This window comes from Castanea sativa, chromosome 11, assembly GCF_040712315.1.
Source record: "Castanea sativa cultivar Marrone di Chiusa Pesio chromosome 11, ASM4071231v1".
NCBI classification, from domain to species: domain Eukaryota; kingdom Viridiplantae; phylum Streptophyta; class Magnoliopsida; order Fagales; family Fagaceae; genus Castanea; species Castanea sativa.
This window is the reverse complement of record NC_134023.1, coordinates 69,556,515-69,567,797: the sequence shown is the minus strand read 5'-3', so window position 1 is coordinate 69,567,797 and position 11,283 is coordinate 69,556,515.

The window sequence follows — 11,283 nt, the reverse complement described above, 5'->3', positions numbered from 1 at the left end:
TTAGTAGTGAATAAAGTTTTGTTCTAAAATACATTATGTGACTAGGTTAACCAAGTAGATAAAGGTTTTCTTCAACCTTAAGTAATTTTTTCTAATTTATTATATGAAAATTTAAATAACTATTTAAAATAAGTTTAAGCAATTTGAATGACAAATACTATTAGACTATAAATGAGTTATGCGATTAAAAGCATACATGAATGTTTACTTGAATCATCTTTTTCCGACAAGCTAAAGTGTAGGAAATTTTATTTTAAATTAACTATGTGATTAAAAATATATGTAAATAATCATGCCAAGGATTCAGTAAAAGCACATGTTGGATTGAGTAAACTTTATATATTTTGAGGAAACTTCTTCTTAGGAGGTTAATTAGTATTGTCCGTGTGTAATCAAGACTCAAGAGACATTAAAAGTCTATGCTTATGGGGTCCATTGGCGGCCAAAGTTGACATGTGTGAATTGGATTTTACTGCTTTAGTCTAATACAAGTTCTATTGATTTAGTATAATTCTTGCATCGATTCTAATAAATAAATAAAGTATGATTCTTGTATCAAGGAAGGTAAAAGCAGATGAGAATTTACCTTTTTGTATATTGGGTTGATTTATTTGTGACTCTTTCAAATAATAGCACAAAAGTGACAACACACATGGAATTCAAAACAAACCAAATTCAGGTTTCTTTGTTTTTTTCTTTGTCATTTTTGTTGCCTTGACCCAACAAAGGTTGAATCATTTTCATTGTAGGCCACTATTGTTTTCTTTCAAATTCATGTTGAGAATTACAAATTGACAAAATCCTTGGAGTAATTGATACTACAAAGTTTCCCCTGAAAATTTAAAAAAAAAAAAAAAAAATTGGTTCGAGCTTAAAATACAAGCAATAATTTCTCAATACTTTGATAATTTATAGACAATCATTGGAGTGATTCATGCTGTGGAATATGGATCACTTTCATATTATGAGAATGTTTACTTTAGAACATTTCTTTTTTCCTTTAAACTAATTTAGTTTCAAAGCATGCTTATGTGTGTATATAAATCATTTTCAGATTCCAAACTTATTTCACATGAAGGCATCAAGAGGACCCACTATAGAAAACTAAAGGGTAGGTGCTTTGTTTTTTTTTTTAGAAGAGGGTAGGTGCTTTGTTGTTGTCATCTGCTGGTGGAGCATTAATTTATAAGAAAAAGTGGGATGTTTTAACATGTAACTTTCAATATTACGACCTTCTTAAGACTATTATTACACCACACAAAAATATAGATAATATATCCTCCATGAAATTTAAACAAATTAATAAAAATAATGCGATAGAGAGAGAGAAAGAGAGAGACAATTTGAGAAATATAAACAACATATCGTCTATAATATAAACAACATATTTCGACAATATAAAAACTTTAAAACGACTATATTTTTATTATTTAATCATGTATTACTTGTTCAAAGGTATATATAAGAAATTTAATAAGATAAATAAGAAAACTATTCGTTCAATAAGAAGAAAAACATTTGTTCTCTAAAGTTTGACACTTTAAAAAAAAAAAAAGTTTGGTTGCAAGTTGCAACCCTAAAAGAATAGTAAAATATTGGGAGAATATTTGCAATTTTGGTCCATTAGATGCATTTTTATTTTTAGTTGACTCAAGAAAAAAACATAATAAAAGTTACAATATATTTTTTTTGGAAGCAATCTCAACACAATTGAACTGAGAGACTACCTCCTCTTTTCACCTTGTAGGCCAATTTTATCTTACATTACAAATTTATGTCTACTTTTAGCATAAAATCCACATTTTTTATTTTACACAAGTATGATTGTGTATCTTTAATTGGTTAATGTAGTTAGAGACAGAGTATAAATTTACACAATTTTGTATGAGTTGATATAGGTGACTTTTGATATTGAATGTGCAAAATTTTCCTTTTAAACTACTATAAATTGATTGATGCAAGCACTCTTGCATTTTATCCAAGAAATCACCACACCTATATTCTAAGAAATACTTTTTTTCCAAAAAAAAAATTATAATAAGGACTCTCTCTTTATCAAATGTGGGATTTCAAATTTAACTAACACACTAACTCTTCATTTTTTTCATTAATTTTTTAACTTATTGTTTATTAATATATTAAAATAACAAATACTTTTTATGAGGTCCAAGTTTCGTTTGGATAGTGAGTCTTTGCGTCTGCATTTAGAGTAGTTACGTTTTTTGGTTTTTTTTTTTTTTTTTAAGTCCAATGCTTGTTGCACTGTTCATGTTCCATGTGCAATCAGGCCAATTAACAGTAATTAGAAAATATTCTTTTGTTATCTTCAATTTTCAATAAAAATAGGTATTATTTAAATGCACACCATATATGTTGTTGGAAAACAGTTTTCTTTTTTCACTGTTTACAAAAAAAATACCTAAATATAATGGAAGGCTAATATGGTCCAACAAAATTGGAATTTGAAATGCAAAAAGGAAAGAAGAGAGAGGTAGTGAGAGGGCAATATAATGTGTCATAGACACCTCGAGAATGAGGAGTGTCGTGTTTGGTGCGTAATACAACACAGCAAGCAGAGTACAGCTGCCCAATGTGTATATTAAACCAAAAAATTGAGCAGAAAAAGTTATCACATGTGATGCTTCCTGCCGCCATTGCAGATTGCTCTGCCCTCCTCACTCATCTCATCTTTTTTTTTTTTTTTTTCAAAAATCTAATTCCACGCAAATTTTCACAACTTCTTACCATGACTATTACGTAACAGAGTCGAATTAGTAAAGAAAAAACAGTAAATTTATGTGTAAGTAATAGTTAACTACTTATAGTCTGTCACATCAGAGCCGTGACAAAAATGTATAGTCTAGTGTCCCTAAAATTCATTTCAATAATTGTTTCAATGTCTTATTTCAATAACTACTTTTAATGCTACCGTTATTAATTAATAATAGTATTTAATTAATTAGATGAACACGTGACAAGTTTTTATTGGTGGAGTATAGAGTGAAGCAGGAAAAGTGAGACAGAATATTTGAACTCACATGATAGAGTGTTATAGATAAAGAAAAAATGATAAATTCATGTGTTAATAATAGTTAATATTTAATCACTATCTGTTACATAAGAATTGTGACAAAAAATTATAAAATAATTTGTAAAGCCTAAAGTACTTAGTTTTATAGGTTATATAGCCCTACAGCCTGATGTCCCTTAAATTCATTTCAATAATTGTTTCAAATGCCCTATCCTCACTATGCACTTGCTTCAATTATTCCCTAGAATACAGCCCTTAAATGGACTGCCAGCTGGCTTCCACTGCACACTGAGCCAAGAGTACTTGTTCCACGTTGGAAGATATGACTTATCATGGCCTGGCCAGATGGGCCTATTAGTACACTTCCCTTTCCTTTTTGCACCTTTTATACTTTGTTTGTGGGGACCTTCAAGCTTCATAGTCCGAGGTAGACATAGAATTGGATTGGTAGTGTAAACCATTGGCCATTTATCGACAAAATATACTACATTACTTTTGTGTTAAGTTGTTTTTTGTCATAATTTTTTATGTAATTCATTATGAGTTTTGATTGAAAAAAGAAAAATGATTTGAGTTCATTTTAAAATGATTGTTGATCATTCACTATCAAGACTAAAAGGAAGGCCCACATAAATTTTTATTAATACATCTTAATAAATTGAGCCGTATGGTAAGAGATATTTTCTAGTAACGTTGTATAAATTTTGTGAAAAAACGTGTGTGTGAAAAAGTGTATAAAAATATATGTTGTAGTATTTAAACTATAATTTTCGTTATTTAAACACCGTTATCAAACGGGGCTGAGATTAATTGAATTCACTAAGGTGAAAATTAACAGTATTAGAAGACATTTGTTAGTAGATAATTTTAAGAAAATTTTGATTCTACTTTTATAGTAAATATAAAAAGTTATTAAAGAAAGCAATTACGTTTTATTGTTCCATAAAAAGTTTTTACAAATATTTTCTAAACTAATATTTTTATGATATTCGTTAACCTTTCTTTTAGTTTAATATCATTTTTATATGTATTTATAATTAACATTATTATTAAAAAAAACTACAATTTTTTTTTTATGTTACTAAATTTATTATTTTTATAAGAGTAGTGCGAGTGCTCTTCTGAAAAGTCATTTGAGACCTTGTCTTGGACGATCAAAATTTCCTTTTACTTTTCAGCCATCAATTTTAAAATTTTATTTAAAGATTCTTTGTTTTTCGAATAAACTTTTTTTTTTTTAAGACCATTGTTAGTGATTTGTTTATTTTGTAACACCATCCATCAGCAATCTGAGCTTTCAAGGTCAAGCATCATCCCATAATTTTTTTTTTTTTGTAATAAATGATTTTTAGTACCCATTTAGAAGGTCTCTTTAAAACAATATACAAATTTTTTAAATATCTTTTCTTAAGGTATATATTTACAATTAATCAACACTTCATTCTCATTTAATAAATATGTGATTCATCCATGACAAAGACATTAGAGACTTTTTATTTTTTATTTTTAGCTTTTGTGTTTCTAATTAATAGTGGGAGAATAAAAAAAATTAAATAAAAAAATAAAAAATGCGCATGATAAGTGATGATGAAGAAGTAAGTAGCGTTTTGGGGACGGTATTCTCTCCGCGTCTGGTACATGTCCCGTCCATTGTCCAAACTCCAAAGTCCTCTCAGGTTCCAGCTGCTATGGGCCCCTACATTTTTACATTCTTCAAGTTTATTACTATAAAAATATATATTATACTATTATTCAAAGCTTAAACCAAACCCACTCTTATTAAAATCTATAAAAATAAAAAAACCCACTTTTATTAATAAATACTTATTATAAAAGGGACAGCCAAGTTTGCAAGATTCACACAAATGTACATAAAACCAAATTGATTGTTGACTCCAATTCCTCTTGTTGGAGAGTTTGGTCCAACCACAATTTGATTACGTATGGATGGGATATGACATGTATATTTTTTGTCACAATGCATGAATCATATGGGTTTATACTTTACTTAACTCTCTTTTGTTAATTATATCTAATCCAAAAAGTTGCATCCTTAACCAAAACATACTAATTCAATTATTAAGAATATGTTGACGGTGCTCGATTGCACAAGTTAAGGAGAAATTAAGCGAATCCCAAATTATTGAATAGAAGTAAAAGCTAATAAACAAATACTCATTTAACTTAATGTTGTGTGAGAACTCAAAAAATTGATTGATTGCAATAAAAAGACTCAACCTTAACTAATGCACTTTAACACTCATTATCGAATCCTTTAAATTAACAATATAAGATATAATTATAGTTTTATGATGATAATCTAGTAGCAAAATCATATATTTTAGTGTCTTATGTGGTCTCACAAGCTATTTAGATTAAGTGGATATTGCTAACTCTCATTCAATCATGGTATTTTCAATTCAATAGCTCTCTTCTTAAACCATATTGTAACTATTCAATTCAGCAATTGACCATACGATGTAATTTGTTGTGTTGGGATAGCGTTATCCAACTACATGGAACAATTCAAACATGATCAATTTAACAATTATGTCAAAAACTCTTAATCGTAATATGATTCGTTTATTGGTTTATTAAGCTAGTTAATGCGATGCAATATCCACGTATATAGCACACTTAATGAAAATGTCTTGCCGAGTTGGCATAGATACGAATTAGATTCAAACAAAAGAAATATTTTTTTGATATAATAATTACAAACAACTAAACAGCGCATAAATTCTAGCATTATCTCTTACTTGATATTCAAGTAAAAAAAAAGTATGAACATCAATACCAAAGAAGTATAATCATTAACAAAGGCTCATCCAATGTAATACTTCGGTGATGTTTCTATATATTGTTTTGAAATTGTACTCATTTGGCTGAATTTTGGAATTTAAGAAAAAAAATCTTGTATTGAATTATAAACTAACTTGGGTGGAATTGAATTCGAACTAGAAAACAATTTAGAAAAAACAAATCGATAGCTGGGAAAATCATATTGTTGAAATATAAAATTAAATTGTCAAACTTTTTTTTTTATGAGCAAACAATCAAACATACGAGCGATGAATTGTTGAAAAAGAAATGTTAACAAATGCTCTAAATGCATCAGTATAATAAAAATATTTTTAGAAATTTTAATTTTATGAGAAGAGAAAAAAAACAATTAATTTTTTAGATGACTTTTAATATTTTCTATAAAATTGTTTTAGCAGACATAGGATTGGGAAAATCACTTTATTAACAATTGTTTTAGAGCACCTGTGAACATGACAATCGTTGAAATATAAAATTGGATTGTGGAACATTTTGTTGCTATTATTAGCAGACAAAGGATAGGATGATGAATCTCACATAGAAGGAAAAATCAAAGAAGATAAGTAGTACTAATCGATATACATACATAAATAATTGAAGTAAATTAATTCACCCAATGAATTGGGCCAGAGCTTGTTTTTATAGGGGAACTCTCTCCCCACACATTTATCATTAGCCCGACCATTTGTATTGGAATGTCAGTCTGACAGGGTGGTGCCACATTGTTTTTAATACATATTACTATTACTATACCCCTTATAGTTTTTGGTCAATATTTCTACACATCCTCATCAAATTCATGTAGCTCCAGTTTTAGCCATTTTATATTTTATACCTTATTTTATACAAGAAAAAAAAAAACAAAAAAAAAACAGTCTAAAAGTCAGTGCTGAGTTATTTTTATAATAGACATTCATTTATCTTCTTGATGTAGACCTACCACTGGTTTTTAATATATAATAAAACTTTATGCTTTTGTGAAGAACAATTCTAATTGGCACCATATTAGGTGTGATTTGATGGTAGAAGTTCTTATTCTAACATTTTGAGAAGAGCAGTTCAAGTAATAGTCTTGGCAAGATTCACGAATATATTATATTACTATTGCCATTAGGTGGTGTGGAGTTGATGAACCCACAACGAAAACTTTTTTTTTTTTTTTTTAATTCAGAAAAAAAAGAAGAACAATTCTAATTTGTACACCCAGTTTTTACCTTTTTATTTTTATATGCATTTCTCAATAATAATACAACTTATTACACGTTTAATTAAAAAATTTACTGTGTGCTTACGTGCTCATAAACAATATAAAATATAAGATAGAGATACATTCATGACACACATGATCAACACGCAATAATCATGGCATTATTAAAATGTATTACCCTTAATCATGCTATATACAATCCACCAATAGGCAAGAACTTGACGTGCTTGCATGTCACATTTTTAAGGGCTAGTACAATCTTAATGACCCTGCTTAAAGTGGCATGATCTATCCAGGCTTCTCCACCTATAATTTTTTTTTATAAAATATTTGCTTTAAAAGACAAAATTTTTTATTAAGATGACACATAACACCTCGTGCCTTAGTTTCATTGGCTTTTTTTTTTTTTTGCATTGAATTATTGTTAATTTGTTATAATTATTTAGGTTGAATAATATTTATGAAAACAAAAAAAAAGTATGATAAAGTTTTTTTTAGAAGAAGAAATATGATAAGTTTATTTATTTTTTTTTGTTTTTGAGATAATTACAATATATGTTAACCTTGCAGCCCAATTTTTTTCTCCATATTAGACCCTTAAATATTTTGTGCACAGAGAAGTGCCAATTCGGTTATAAAGCACTTGACAAAAAGTATGATAAAGTTGATGAATATATTTTTTTTATTATTTTTATTTTTATTATATATATATTTATTTATTTATATTGGATTTGGAAGGGTTGGGGTTGTTAGTTACGGTTTAAAATATTTTTATCAATACTATATGATTGGGATTAGTTGAATATTTCAAAGCCGACACATCATAAAAAGCTAGGATGAATTTCTTGAGTTGGCCGTGGCCACAAAATATTCCCACTTTGCTATGTCATCCAATTGAATCAAAGAATTGAGGAAGGGGCAATCCAAGTTTTAATTATCATTCCTTAACAACTTCAATTAATGTCAATTTAGAGATTATTAGGTGGTTAATGGTTATGATAGCATTTCTGGTGCGCTTAGCTTATCAAACTTTGTTATTATCCATACCTTAGGTGAGGGTTGTTGTACTGCTCTTGATAGCTGGACATCTTTGCCATCTTTGTTTCCATCCTAACTATCTAATAAAATTCAAGGATGCTATGATTAGTTGGTTGGCTAGAAATAATAAATGGACAAAATGTACAGTTTCTTAGATAACTTGGTATATTTTGTTCCTCAATTATATTCAAAGGCCGAGCTTAGTAACGTAAGCTTGTAACCAAGTTGGGGCATTAAAGTAGTTAAATATATGATGGAGCTTGTTAGGTGGTGGAGGTGGCTGTTGGTTTGTCCCAAATGACAATAGGGTCTTGAGGCTCTCGTGTATATATGGAGAGTCCTTCTCAGCTTGCCCCTTGTCCTTGGGTTAAAGGGCACCCCCATCCACCAAGGATGGGTAGCTCTCAATAACAATTATATTCAAACACACAATTGCTTTGAGTTTGTTTGCTTGTTTGTTATTTTTTTTTCTTCATTTTTTTAATAGAAAAGATATTGTATTATTTTGTTTAATGCATTCACGTGTTTAAATTTAATTGAAAAAACTAATTCACTACGCTTAATGATTTGCACTAAATTTTTCCCATAATGAAATTATCTCTGTGTGTGTGTGTGTGTGTGTGTGTGTGCAGTCCAAGACTCCAAGGATCAAAAGCCCTTCTAAAACAAATGCACTTAATTAGGTCTGATCATTGATGTCAAAGTTTTGCATAGCACTATGGCATATTAACACTATTCTGTCTTGAGGTTCAGCTTTAATTACCTTTCCATGCATTTGTTGACATTTTAGTACCTAAACTTGATATGATTTTTTCCTAACAAATCACATACACCACTAAAAAAATATGATATAGACTTTGTTGATTTTAAATTAGGGTTTATTTTCTTTTTTATTTCCACTAGAAAATTAAGAGGGGCTTGTTTCTATAGATAGTCGTTAGTCTATGGATTTATGCATAACATAAAAGATACCACATATATAGTAGTTGAGTTGTTAAATCATAATAATGAGAGTTCAACAAATGTGCTTTCTTTTCTTAATATAAAGAAAAAAGAGGGATATGGGATTAACAGATTTAAGACACTTTTTTTCTTCTCTTATTTATTTATTTTATATTTTTATTTTTGGTGAAGGTCAATAATAACATTAACAACTAAAGTTCGTGGAACTTTGTCCCAAGCATGACAACGATAGGATATAGTGAAGATGATCAATTGCCATTATAACCAGTTGTTGTTGCTGTCATTCTAGGCATATATGATATTATTTCAGTGTTCACAAATGGTCCAAAATCTTCTAGATTAAGCTATCATAATTTTGAATTTGAATTTACTATAAATCTAATATCATTAATTACCTAGAGTACAAATGAAGGAAGTAAATTGTACACAAATAACTATTGTAGCCGATGGTGGATTATTAAAGAGTGAAACATGATCTAAGATCCCATTCCCAACATCACATGATACTGAAAAAAATAATGTTCATCACAACGGTCGAATTTTTATCATTTTACTCTTCATAATTTTTAAACATAAATATTCCAATCAGTGGACCTTCAAACCATGTGAAAAATCAGAAATATTTTGGTCAAGATTTTCAGTTTTTGAAGATCCCTAGGAATTTAAGATGGTGTAAGAAAATAGGTGAACTTATTTAAAGATTCCAAACCCTATCTGAACCCTCTTTGTTGGGCAAGAAATAATCCACAAGTTCATGCATAATTTAAGAGCTTGTTGATTATAGAACAATCATGGGGATGGACATGATTGTGGTGGTCATAAGTTAGCAGGAAAAACATGCAGTGGGTCACTGGTTTGTCACTTTTTTCATGCATATATAGGGCACCACTTCTTGTGCAATGACCACTCGATCCCCTTTGTACCTAACAAGTTTTTCCTTCCATTCAAGGACAATTTTGGCGACTCATTAAGAGCTTCATGGAAACAAAAGTGTGGAAGAGGGGTCCAAATTATATGAAGTAATTATAGCATTTTTTCTTCACTACTTGTCTTGTAGTTAGAAACTGTTTGATAAATAATTTGAAAGTGGATAAGATGATGATAGATTTGCATTGATAGTATAATATAAGAAACCGAAAACAGAGATTGCTTTGAATTCAGGAAGCAATGCAAAGAAAGGTCCATGCTTCTTTCATGTGAGTATTGTCCCCCTCCCATGTGCATTTATGTTATGTTCCCTTGTTATATCTACTTCTCTTCAATCACTATCCCTTCTCGTTTGGCTTGTGAGAACTTTTACTATTTTGGAATAACTTCATCTTTGCAAAGATACATAATTGGTGCACTGTTTTTGGCGTACCCAATGTTTGTGTGGTGCTAGATCCTAGACACCACCAAAAAACTACTTCATCATTTTCTTTTTGGCTTTATTAAAAGCTATGTACCAAATTTTTTGATTCTTTAGGTTTTCAAATTACCAATCAATCACGGGTCAAGAAAATAAGATAGTAAATCCTTTATAATGGTGGTGGTGAAGGCAATGGTCAAAGACATAAAATAGAAGTTACTAAATGTGTTGGATGTATATGTGACTTGAATTAGTCACACAATTGAACTAGTCACACAATTTTGTTCCAAATTTGGCTAATGAGTCTTTATTTCTCTTTAATATTGATAGTTGGCTGGCCCTAGTCAGTTTTGTTATGTGCATCCGTCCTTGCATTTTAGTATTTTAGGTAACACACAACTTTGTTCACGTGTACTTTTAGGTGTAGAGAATTAAGAATTCTTGTAGAGTGCTGGTTATAGTAAGAAAAAGTTCTTTGTGTATGTTTGGGGTTTGGGTCATATAAGACTGTAAGAGAGTGTACCTTTATAATTTTCTTATATCTTTGTGTTTTCTATATATGTGATTGTTTATTACATTTTTTATTCCTATTTTGTATTGTTAAAATAAAAGGAACAAAAATAGAATGACGTAGATTATAGAAAGAAAGTGGAAGCAATATTTAAAGGGTTTGACATGATGGTTTATTTTCATAATGAAAAACTTTAACAAACCAGAAAAAGTTTAGAAAGTTCACAAATTATAGAATTACGTGAATAAGAGAGAGGAGCGGGGGCCAAAAGGCTAAGGGTCACTATGCAACACTAGGCTAACACGTAACGTGATAGGTTATGTCAGTTGCGCATATATGATATCGACAAGTCTAAATCCAAT